The 11952-nt window shown below is 47.4% G+C and overlaps 1 pseudogene; it reads right to left on the bottom strand.

The window, feature by feature from the left end:
- Positions 1 to 8482, bottom strand: part of LOC123142826 (disease resistance protein Pik-2-like) — a 39454-nt pseudogene extending 30972 nt beyond the window's left edge.
- Positions 8483 to 11952: the final 3470 nt, after the last annotated feature.

The following is an 11952-nucleotide window of genomic DNA, read 5'->3' on the forward strand; positions in this document are numbered from 1 at the left end:
TTATTGATTAATTTGAGCTAAAAGACCCTGAAATTGAAAAGCATTTCAAATGAACTCTGAAAAGGTTGAAAGTTGGCATGGTATCATCATTTCATCCACATAGCATGTGCAAGAAAGTTGAGAGAGTTACGGCAAAAACTGGATGCACTTCGTGTACAAAACGGACAATGGTATCATACTCGTGTGTTACAAAGTTGGCATGGTATCATCATAATAGTTGCGGGAGAAAGTCTTCACTTTTTCTTCACTTGTGTCATTTGCTTATTGCGCCGTAACCATGGATAATCTTCATCGTTTATCAGGATGCTTGGGTCAGCCTTGACTTTGAAGGGAGGAATTTCATGAAAATTTTAATAATCTTCAGACATGTCTGTCTTGCCCTCCACTCCCACGATGTCCCTTTTTCCTGAAAGAATTATGTGGTGCTTTTGGCTCATCGTATGATGTATTCGCTTCCTTATCTTTTCTTTTTCTCGGTTTGGTAGACATGTCCTTAACATAGATAACCTGTGCCACATCATTGGCTAGGACGAACGGTTCGTCAGTGTACCCAAGATTTTTCAGATCCACTGTTGTCATTCCATACTGTGGGTCTACCTGTACCCCGCCTCCTGACAGACTGACCCATTTGCACTTAAACAAAGGGACCTTGAAATCATGTCCGTAGTCAAGTTCCCATATGTCCACTATGTAACCATAATATGTGTCCTTTCCCCTCTCGGTTGCCGCATCAAAGCGGACACCGCTGTTTTGGTTGGTGCTTTTTTGATCTTGGGTGATCGTGTAAAATGTATTCCCATTTATCTCGTATCCTTTGTAAGTCAATACAGTCAAAGATGGTCCCCTGGACAAAGAGTACAACTCATCACAAACAGTGGTGTCACCCCTAAGACGTGTTTCCAACCAACTGCTGAAAGTCCTGATGTGTTCACATGTAATCCAGTCGTCACACTTCTCCGGGTGTTTGGAGCGCAGACTGTTCTTGTGTTCATCGACATACGGGGTCACCAAGGTAGAGTTCTGTAGAACTGTGTAGTGTGCTTGAGACCAAGAATGCCCGTCCCTGCATATTATTGAGTCCGCTTCTAGCGTGCCTTTTCCAGTCAGTCTCCCTCATACCGTGATTTAGGGAGACCTATCTTCTTAAGGCCAGGAATGAAGTCAACAGAAAACCCAATGACATCCTCTGTTTGATGGCCCATGGAGATGCTTCCTTCTGGCCTAGCGCGGTTACGGACATATTTCTTTAGGTCTCCCATGAACCTCTCAAAGGGGAACACCAGCTCGAAACTGACAAGGCATTGCGCCACATCACTCCTTAGCCTTGGTATGATTTCTGGATCGATCACCTTCTGAGAGATTGCATTGAGGAATGCACATAGCTTCACAATGGCTAATCGGACGTTTTCCGGTAGAAGCCCCCTCAATGCAACCGGAAGCAGTTGCGTCATAATCACGTGGCAGTCATGAGACTTTAGGTTCTGGAACTTTTTCTCTGCCATATTTATTATTCCCTTTATATTCGACGAGAAGCCACACTACAAGGAAAAGGCCTACTAGTGGCGCACCAGTTTTGCCTACTAATGGCGCACTACCGGTGCGCCACTAGTACCACGCCACTAGTATTTTTTACTAATGGCGCACCACTGGTGCGCCATTAGTATCTGGTATACTAATGGCGCACCAGGCAGTGCGCCATTAGTACAGGCCACAGTGCGCCATTAGTATATTTGAATTTAGAAGGCGGGAAAATAGTAGTGGCGCACCGTCTAACCCCCACCGTGCGCCATTGCTATTTTTGAATTTTGAATTTGGATCTGGATCACGATTTTTTGCCCATTTTTTCCTCGTTTTTTTGCTCGTTTTTTTGCACGATATTTTTTCAAATTTTGTTCTCGTTTTTGTATCTTGTACGTTTTGTTGCCGTGTTCTTTTGCCGGAGAGGAGTTCGCCGGAGAGGAGGGCCGAGGTCACCGGAGAGGAGGAGGAGGAGGAGGTCACCGGAGAGGCGCTCGCCTACATCGCCGGAGAGGAGGAGGAGGTCGCCGGAGAGGAGTTCACCGGAGCACCGGAGAGGAGGAAGGAGGAACCGTGAGGGGAGGGGAGGAGAGGAGGGAGGAGGAGCTCACAGAGAGGAGCGAGGAGGAGATCACCGGAGAGGAGGGAGGAGGAGATCACCGGAGAGGAGGGAGGAGAAACCGTGAGGGGAGGGGAGGAGGAGGTCGCCAGAGAGGAGGAGCAGGAGGTTGCCGGAGAGGAGGAGGAGGAGGTCGCCGGAGAGGAGGAGGGTAGTATGGTGGAGGAGAGAAGGGGAGATGGAGTGGAGGAGAGGAGGAGATGGAGTGGAGGAGAGGTGGAGTGGAGGAGAAGAATGAAGAGGTAAGGAGGAGAGGACCACGCCCAGCCATATATACGGCATACTAATGGCGCACCGTGGGCAGGTGCGCCATTACAAACTTTATTTTTATTTTTTTGATTTATTTTGAATTTTGAAGGCGGGAAGATAGTAATGGCGCACCATGGGCAGGTGCGCCATTAGTAAGTTTGAATTTTTTTTGAATTTTTTTGCCTCTCCAGATCTTAAAAGCCTCGTATCTTTTTTTTCTGTTAGGTTTTTGAAGATTTTAAAAATGTTTAACGGGGTTCCCCGTTAAATTCGGATGTAACTTTTCGAGTAGATGATTTTTCATATAAAAAACGTTTTCATCAGAGTTCGTATGCAAAAGTTATGCCCATTTTTACAAATTCTCGAGAGATTTTGCAAAAAAGTCAAAAATTCATGTTTGTAAATTTTGCTAACAACTAGACCACATATCACATGGGAATCTTATTTTCTTTTATTTTTTTGACATTTCTATCATTTTCTTTTATTTTTTTGAAACTGAAAAGGCGGTCAGGGGGGTGCATTTGGGGGAATGTTTGGGCCAAATTACTAATGGCGCACCATGGGATGGCGCACCACTCCCACGGTGCGCCATTAGTAGTTTAAAAAATAAAATAAAAAAATTGAAATTTTTTTTGAAACATAATTACTAATGGCGCACCGTGGGAGTGGTGCGCCATTACTAGTTTCGAAAAAATAAAAAATAATTTTCTTTACTAATGGCGCACCATGGATGTAGTGCGCCATTAGTATTTGCACACTAATGGCGCACCAACACATGGTGCGCCATTACTATTTAGTAATGGCGCACCACATGCACAGTGCGCCATTAGTGTCCATATTGGATATAGCTGTTTTTGTAGTAGTGCCAGTCGGGACCTTCATACTGAGCAGGCATTCAAAGAAGATTTCTTTCTCTTCTTTCGTAAGAGCGTAGCTGGCAGGACCTTCATACTGCTTCGGAGGCATGCCGTCTTTTTCGTACAAACGTTGCAGGTCCTCCCGTGCCTCAGGTGTATCTTTTGTCTTCCCATACACGCCCAAGAAGCCTAGCAGGTTCACGCAAAGGTTCTTCGTCACGTGCATCACGTCGATTGAAGAGCGGACCTCTAGGTCTTTCCAGTAGGGTAGGTCCCAAAATATAGATTTATTCTTCCACATGGGTGCATGTCCCTCAGTGTCATTCGGAACAGCTAGTCCGCCAGGACCCTTTCCAAAGATTACGTGTAAATCATTGACCATAGCAAATACGTGATCACCGGTACGCATGGCGGGCTTCTTCCGATGATCTGCCTCGCCTTTGAAATGCTTCCCTTTCTTTCGACATTGATGGTTGGTCGGAAGAAATTGAGGATGGCCCAGGTACACATTCTTCCTGCATTTGTCCAGGTATATACTTTCAGTGTTATCTAAACAGTGCGTGCATGCGTGGTATCCCTTGTTTGTCTGTCCTGAAAGGTTACTGAGAGCGGCCAATCGTTGATGGTTACAAACAGCAACGCGTGCAGGTTAAATTCCTCCTGTTTGTGCTCATCCCACGTACGTACACCGTTTCCATTCCACAGCTGTAAAAGTTTTTCAACTAATGGCCTTAGGTACACATCAATGTTGTTGCCGGGTTGCTTAGGGCCTTGGATGAGAACTGGCATCATAATGAACTTTCGCTTCATGCACATCCAAGGAGGAAGGTTATACATACATAGAGTCACGGGCCAGGTGCTGTGATTGCTGCTCTGCTCCCCAAAAGGATTAATGCCATCCACGCTTAAACCAAACCATATGTTTCTTTGGTCACCGGCAAACTCAGCCGAGTACTTTCTCTCGATTTTTCTCCACTGCGACCCGTCAGTGGGTGCTCTCAACTTCCCGTCTTTCTTATGGTCCTCACTGTGCCATCGCATCAACTTGGCATGCTCTTCGTTTCTGAACAGACGTTTCAACCGTGGTATTATAGGAGCATACCACATCACCTTCGCAGGAACCCTCTTCCTAGGGGGCTCGCCGTCAACATCACCAGGGTCATCTCGTCTGATCTTATACCGCAATGCACCGCATACCGGGCATGCGTTCAGATCCTTGTACGCACCGCGGTAGAGGATGCAGTCATTAGGGCATGCATGTATCTTCTGCACCTCCAATCCTACAGGGCATACGACCTTCTTTGCTGCGTATGTACTGTCGGGCAATTCGTTATCCTTTTTAAGCTTCTTCTTTAATATTTTCAATAGCTTCTCAAATCCTTTGTCAGGCACAGCATTCTCTGCCTTCCACTGTAGCAATTTCAGTACGGTACTGAGCTTTGTGTTGCCATCTTCGCAATTGGGGTACAACCCTTTTTTGTGATCCTCTAACATGCGATCGAACTTCAGCTTCTCCTTTTGACTTTCGCATTGCGTCCTTGCATCGACAATGACCCGGCGGAGATCATCATCATCGGGCACTGGTTCCTCTTGATCTTCAGCAGCTTCCCCCGTTGCAGCATAGTTGGGCACATCGTCTGGTTCCTCTTGATCTTCAGCAGCTTCCCCCGTTGCAGCATCACCGTATTCAGGGGGCACATAGTTGTCATCGTCCTCTTCTTCTTTGCCGTCTTCCATCATAACCCCTATTTCTCCGTGCCTCGTCCAAACATTATAGTGTGGCATGAAACCCTTGTAAAGCAGGTGGGTGTGAAGGATTTTCCGGTCAGTGTAAGACTTCGTATTCCCACATTTAGGGCATGGACAACACATAAAACCATTCTGCTTGTTTGCCTCAGCCACTTCGAGAAAATCATGCACGCCCTTAATGTACTCGGAGGTGTGTCTGTCACCGTACATCCATTGCCGGTTCATCTGCGTGCATTATATATAATTAAGTCTGTCAAAAACCATTACAGAACATCATGAATAGATAACTAAGTGACCAAATTAAAAGAAATTCATCATCACATTAAAACCAAAGTACATACACAGTTCTCATCTAACAACATATAGCTCTCCAAAGCATCTAATTAATTAAACCATACATTGAAACTATGTAAAATATTTCAATGCGAAAACAAATGCGATCATAATCGCAACCAAGGTAACAATTGATCCAACAGCATAATGATACCAAGCCTTAGTATGAATGGCATATTTTCTAATATTTCTAATTTTCAAGCGCATTGCATCCATCTTGATCTTGTGATCATCGACGACATCCGCAACATGCAACTCCAATATCATCTTCTCCTCCTCAATTTTTTTTATTTTTTCCTTCAAGAAATTGTTTTCTTCTTAACCTAAATTTAACCTCTCGACAATAGGGTCGGTTGGAATTTCCGGTTCACATACCTCCTAGATAAATAAAATCTATGTCACGTTGGTCGGCATAGTTTTCATAAACAATAAATGAACCAATAGTTATAAAGATAATATATACCACATCCGAATCATAGACAGGACGAGGGCTGACGGGGGCGGATACCAAAATCATCGCACTATATAATAACAAGCAATAAAATAGTAAGAAAATTAGACAAGTATCTATCTAAAGTAAGAATTTTTTTTCTTTCAGAAAGAAGATAAGAACAAGAGGCTCACCACGGTGGTGCCGGCGACGAGATCGGCGCGGGCGATCGACGGCGGTGAAGATGGGAATGGGACGTGACGGGCCGCTAAACCTAGACAAATCTCGAGGAAAATGGAGCTTTGAGGTCGAGCTTCGAGACGAGAAAGCTTAACTAGTGTGGCTCGGGCATTTCATCGAACACCTCTTGTGCATAGGAGGTGAGGTAGAGCACCACAAAGCCCTCCCCTCGCCGGCCAGAGAAAAACAGAGCACTGGAGTGCTCTGCTCGCGGGCGAGGAGTATATATAGGCACCTCATTGGTCCCGGTTCGTGGTATGAACCGGGACTAAAGGGCAGCCTGTGGTCCCGGTTCAAGCCACCAACTGGGACCAATGGTGGTGGGCCAGGAGCGAGGCCCATTGGTCCCGGTTCGTCCCACCAACCGGGACCAAAGTGGCCAGACGAACCGGGACCAATGCCCCCACGAGGCCCGGCAGGCCCCTGGCCTCACGAACCGGGACCAGTGCCCCCATGGGTCCAGGTTATGGACTGAACCGGGACTAATGGGCTGACCCGGCCTGAACCAAAGCCCTCTTTTCTACTAGTGCACGCGGTCCATGCCGCCGTCCCTAGGCAGTCCCCGCGGTTGCACCGACTCGCGCTCCTCTGCCGCGCCGCCCCGAGGTCTTCCTGCCGTCGCCCCGACCTGCCTGCCTCCGCTGCGTCGCCCCTTCGGGCCGTAGCGCCGCGGCCCGCGGTCCACTCCGCCGTCACCGCGCGTCGACCTTCCGTGGTATGCGCCGCGCCGTCTCCTTTGGCGCGGGAACGCCACCGTCCGCGCCGGTTTTCGTCACGCTGTCAGGGTCCTTCGCCTACTTCGAGCACCGCCGCCGCACTCCTAACCTAGCCGCCGCCGCCGCTACCTTCGTAGCCGCCGCCGCTGCCCATCCACCCCTTTCGTCTTCGTCCTAGCACCAGCCTGTCACCAGCGTCGCCGTCATCTACCCCGACCACTTCGTCTACTCCGACGACCATTGGTGACATCGGCCCCACACAGATGGACGCCGCAATCGTCATCAAGTTCTTCTCTGCTGGCCCCTCCCGACTTCTCCGACATGGCGTACGGCTCGTGCAAGTCCCTCGTCTACGCATGCCCGGTGCTGGCAACACCGATGCGTGCCTTCATAAAACTTCGGCGACATCGAGGGGACCATGCAGGTAAGAGAACGTTGACTCAGCAATGCTCGACAGTGTGTGTATGTCCATAATGCCAGGTTTGATTGAGGAATACCACCATAGGTACTAAATCTACCTGGTAGTAAGAGTTGATGGATGGAGGTTGTACAAAAAAAAGTTCCGAGACGAGTTTTTGTGTGTGTGCATGGGTGTTGATTGTGTGCATCTTAGCTATACAGTGGTCGGGTGTGTTCTCATTCGGTATGTATCCTCTTGGTGCCTCAATTTGAGTCAATAAAATCCATTCTTTTTCAAAAAAAGATAAGTTGAGAGGCGAAAAATGCACTAATCTTTACAAATTCGATGTTGATACCAGAGTAAATGTGATCGCACCCTTGTTTATGTGTATAAAAAAAGATGATGCGGAACAGAGTTTAAAATTTTATTTGCGAGTGGTAGTCTATACCTCTTGTGATGCAGAAGATCCTTGATCTTGCTCGACAGCTCTTCCACGTTCAACTTGTCGATTTGACCCACGGCCCCCTCTCCCTTGGTAGTTCGCTTAGCCTTAGCATCTACTTTCTCGTTGAGAATCTGCTGGTGCACTCTTACTAGGAGTCCCTTCATGTCCTTCTCAACATCGAACACTTGTGACACAGACACCCGCGCCTGGTAGGGGAAGTCCACGTCGAGCTTCCGACACAATTCCGTTGCCAGGGTTGTCTTCCCCAGCCCGCCGAACCCCACAATGGAGAACACCTTGAGTCTCTTGTGATCCTCATCATGGAGCGACGCCCTGATCTTCTTGGCGAGGTTGTTGGCCTGTTCTCCGACAAACTGATAAGTGTCATGGGCACGACGGAGGGCACTCATGGAGAACGATGCCACCGAGACAGGGCCTAAGCATGCAGATCTTGGTAGCGCCACCCGGTTGATGCCGTAGCGAGCACGGCGTTCGCTGACGATGGTGGCGCGAGCCAGGAGGGCATTAATATCAGCAGCGAGGGTACGCTGCAGCACAACCTTCTCATACCTATATCTGACAATGTGCTTGGCGCGGGCAAACATGTTTCTGGCCCAAAAGGTGACCCGTCTGCCGCGGACGTCATCCCGTGTGAAGGGCGGGATGGGGCGGACGATGCGGAGCGAGTAAGTGTCGGTGCAGTTCTCAGCGTCGTAGATGAGGTCGTGCACCTGCTTCTCCCACTCCCGGACGACGTGGTCGACCGAGTCCTGCTCCGCCTCGGAGATGACGCGGAGGACGGCGTTCATGGTCGCCAGCTCGTCCCGTAGGTGCCTGACCTTGTCGCCGACGCCGCGGATCTCCTTGAACTCCTCTGCTAGCACTTGCCCGACCTTACTCACGATGGACTGCGCCACGCTCTCCATCCTCGACCCAGATTCAAGAGAACTATGGTTGGTTGGTTGGTTGGTTGTTTGAGGAGGAAGAGCGCAGATGGCTATGCTCCTCTCACCCGGCCGGGCTGGACCTCCATTTATAATCTGGGAAGCGCAGTGCCAACATGTATAGTAGGTAAAAAATACTCGTACTAATAGTCAAATACGAAAGTCTACGTTGCCGGATAGTAGGTACAATAAATGGGTCTATCACTGCCTAAATTGTAAAAATTCACTATGTTTGAACGATTTATTTCTATGAATATGTACATGTTTTATTGAGTAAGTTTTCTCAACCGTGCGGGACCCACCCATTAGAAGGGACAGTTTAGACATTTTTTGCTATCTATCATCTAACGATGGTCATCAAAATTGTCTAAACTGATCCGGATGTCCGAAATCCCGTAAACTGGCACCAAGCATAGCGAAGGTCTGCGGACATCTGGACCTCCGCCACGTTGGACTTTGACACGACGGGCTCACCCAAAACAAAGGTGGAGCCCACGCATTTGGACATTCCCACCAATGTTTGCACGCAAAAGCCCGTCCTTTCCTGTTGCCTTCCCTTGATCACTGCCCCCACCCCCCCACCTTTCGCTCGCCGCTACTACGGGAATCGCTTTTGCTTTCTTTTCCTCTGGCTACTAAGATGTTTCAGTTCGCCAGGTTGTCTCTTGCCGGCTCATGGATTCGGCTGCCTTCCCTTGTTCACTGCCCCCCCCCCCCCCCCCCAACCGTTCGGTCGTCTGTCACCGCCATGAAGCTGCCACCAGATGAAGAAGAAGGCGGGCGATGTGTAGCCGGCCGAATAGGACGAACCTTGTCTGGAAAAGCGTGCCGCCAGGCTGGTGTGCCCGGGCAACCAGCTCCCTCGCCATGCCAGCTAAAGCTACCCTGCTACTACGCCTCCCAGCAGACCGGTCCGGCCGCCATGCAACAATCGCCGCAGCAGCCCGCTTCCTCGTTCACCTCCGGTCACCGATTCACGTTCACCATCAACCAAACTGACTACGTCTTGACAGTCACAACCGCCGGGGCTTCTCCGGTCGTGGTGGCCGGTCATTATTTGTCGAAATGCCTTATCCAAGCAGGACAACGGTAGTGGATGATGCGATTATGAATATTATCCACGACAGAGGCCGCTATGAAGACAGAAAAGTGAAGGACTCCCAACCAAAGGAACAGTTGCAATTGGACCTGGATCCAGACGAGCACTGGTCACCGGGTGGCGACCAAAAGAAGAAGATGGGACTAAATTTTTCCACAAAGGAGGACAAATATCGTGTGGGGGATGGTTGGCCACTAGTATTGATGCGTGTCAAGGCACAGAGCAACGTGGCGGGGTGTTTTGGCAAGCTGTGCATGATTGATTTAGTGAGCAAAAATGCCACGGTCTTTACCACACGGAAGTGGCCTACGATCACAATCCAAAGTCCCTTAGCCCTTGATGGGACACACTCAAAGGGTGTCAATTTTTTTTCGGCTTTTGCAAACAAATGCAGAACCGGTGGCCAACAAATGGCATGGCAACTCGTATGTTTTGCTGATTGTTGCTCTGTGTGTTTGTAATTTCATTGATTTTATCAATGTTACAACTTGTTTACCATTAATTGTCTTTCTTTCCTAGCCGGTACATGCATGCACGTTCTATCACTAGATAGAGAAGAAACACTTCATCTATATGCATTATTAGATGAGATTGAATGTTAAAAACAAGTGGACCTCCTTGATTGCTAATTCGGTCAAGACGGTCATGGTCAATGAAGATACAACCATTCCAACACAGGAAAGGATTGCTCCGGCCAAGAAGGTTATTAGGAACTAGGGGAGGAAGTGAGAGGAGGGGAAGGAGAAGCGAGAAGGGACGGTGACCAAGATGATAGAGAAGGAGGAGGCAAATTTCACACTCAATGAGGTGAAGGAGGGAAAGAAGGTGAAGAGCTTTGTCATCTTCATGAAGATGCAAGACAAGAAGTTTTTTATTTTACTAACAAAGCATATTTAATGTGTCACACATCAGTGAGGTTAGAACTTTGTTCAATCACGAATGTAAAGATATTTTTTTGTGATATATAACATATATTTACTACTTAAATTGAAGCCCTAAAAATATGGAACTTTGTCACGCTGGAGCAGATGCTCGCATTTTATGGAACTTTGTCACACAAAACTTATTATAAAATCATACTATGGTAAAGTTATGGAATGTTGAAGACGCTGCCTGCACAGTAGCTTTACCATTTTTTGACTAGCTGGATGCTCACAAAGTCACATATGTGCGGTTTTGCATAAATAAATCTTAATTCCTGCCTGCATGCCCAAGGCAATAAACTGGACCTAGTTGCCAGATCTGAAGCAAAGACCAGTGCATTCGGCACTAGCTACTGTCTTACCAAATCTTTTATATATTATAACAAGAGTTGCTTTTGCCAGTTCATTGAATCTGCACCGGCAGAGACCGGGGTGCATGTGATTAGGTGAATAAGAACGAGGCGCTCGCCGCTCGATACAAGCCATTAGCAGAGTTGTATTTAAATATATATTTCATGCATATAATATGGTTTAAGATACCATGCATTTGAGGTGTCTTTTATCCAGCTTGATTTGAGTTCCCCTTCCACCCGGGTTTGTAAACTGGTAATGGATTTTAGGTTTTCGATTTGACTAACAATATATACTCCCTCCATTTTTGTATACAAGGCCACAAACTCATATTACAAGTATCATGGTAAAAGTTAATGTCTTCTAAGTCAATGTTACAAACCAGCTTGTCTCCTTGTTTGCCGTGTAAATTAATGTGTATTCTTCTCTTTCATGCACATCAAGCCAATGCTCCTACTCCCGCATGCATGCAAAGAATAGTTAATGTCCTCCTTTGCTAGTATTACGATGTATACACCATTAATATTGCATCGATTAGTGTTAGTGGCCCTGTATATCTGTAAATTGTTATTTCCATAGTGGTCTTGTATATAAAAATGGAGGGAGTATTTAATATGCTACACACAAAAAATGAATTTAGAACTTCGCTCTATCACGAATGTAAACATATTTGTTTTGTGATATATAACATAGGTTTAGCTAGTTAAGTTGAAGATCTAAAAATAGGTATACCTGACTTCTAAACCTGGATAGAGGTAGCTAAAATTAAGCTACGATGCATCACCAAAAGTAGACTTTGTTTTGTGTGCGTACTTCTATGCAGTCTCCAGCTATAACAACTGAGTTTTCACATCGACTGAAGTTATAGTCGAGAAAATTATTTGATTGGCCGATTGATGGAGCCTCTTCACGTTAACCGAATGTGGGCAATTCTCGAACTAGGGCAACTTAAAGGTGGATCCGCAAACCTCTTGCAACCGTCTCGACCGCGGAATCCATCCAGCGCAGTCCTGTATCAGTTCGCCAAGCCCGTTTCTGGCCGCCCTGGCCCACCCAACCCCCCCCCCCCCCCCCCCCCC

This window comes from Triticum aestivum, chromosome 6D, assembly GCF_018294505.1.
Source record: "Triticum aestivum cultivar Chinese Spring chromosome 6D, IWGSC CS RefSeq v2.1, whole genome shotgun sequence".
Taxonomy (NCBI): Eukaryota; Viridiplantae; Streptophyta; class Magnoliopsida; order Poales; family Poaceae; genus Triticum; species Triticum aestivum.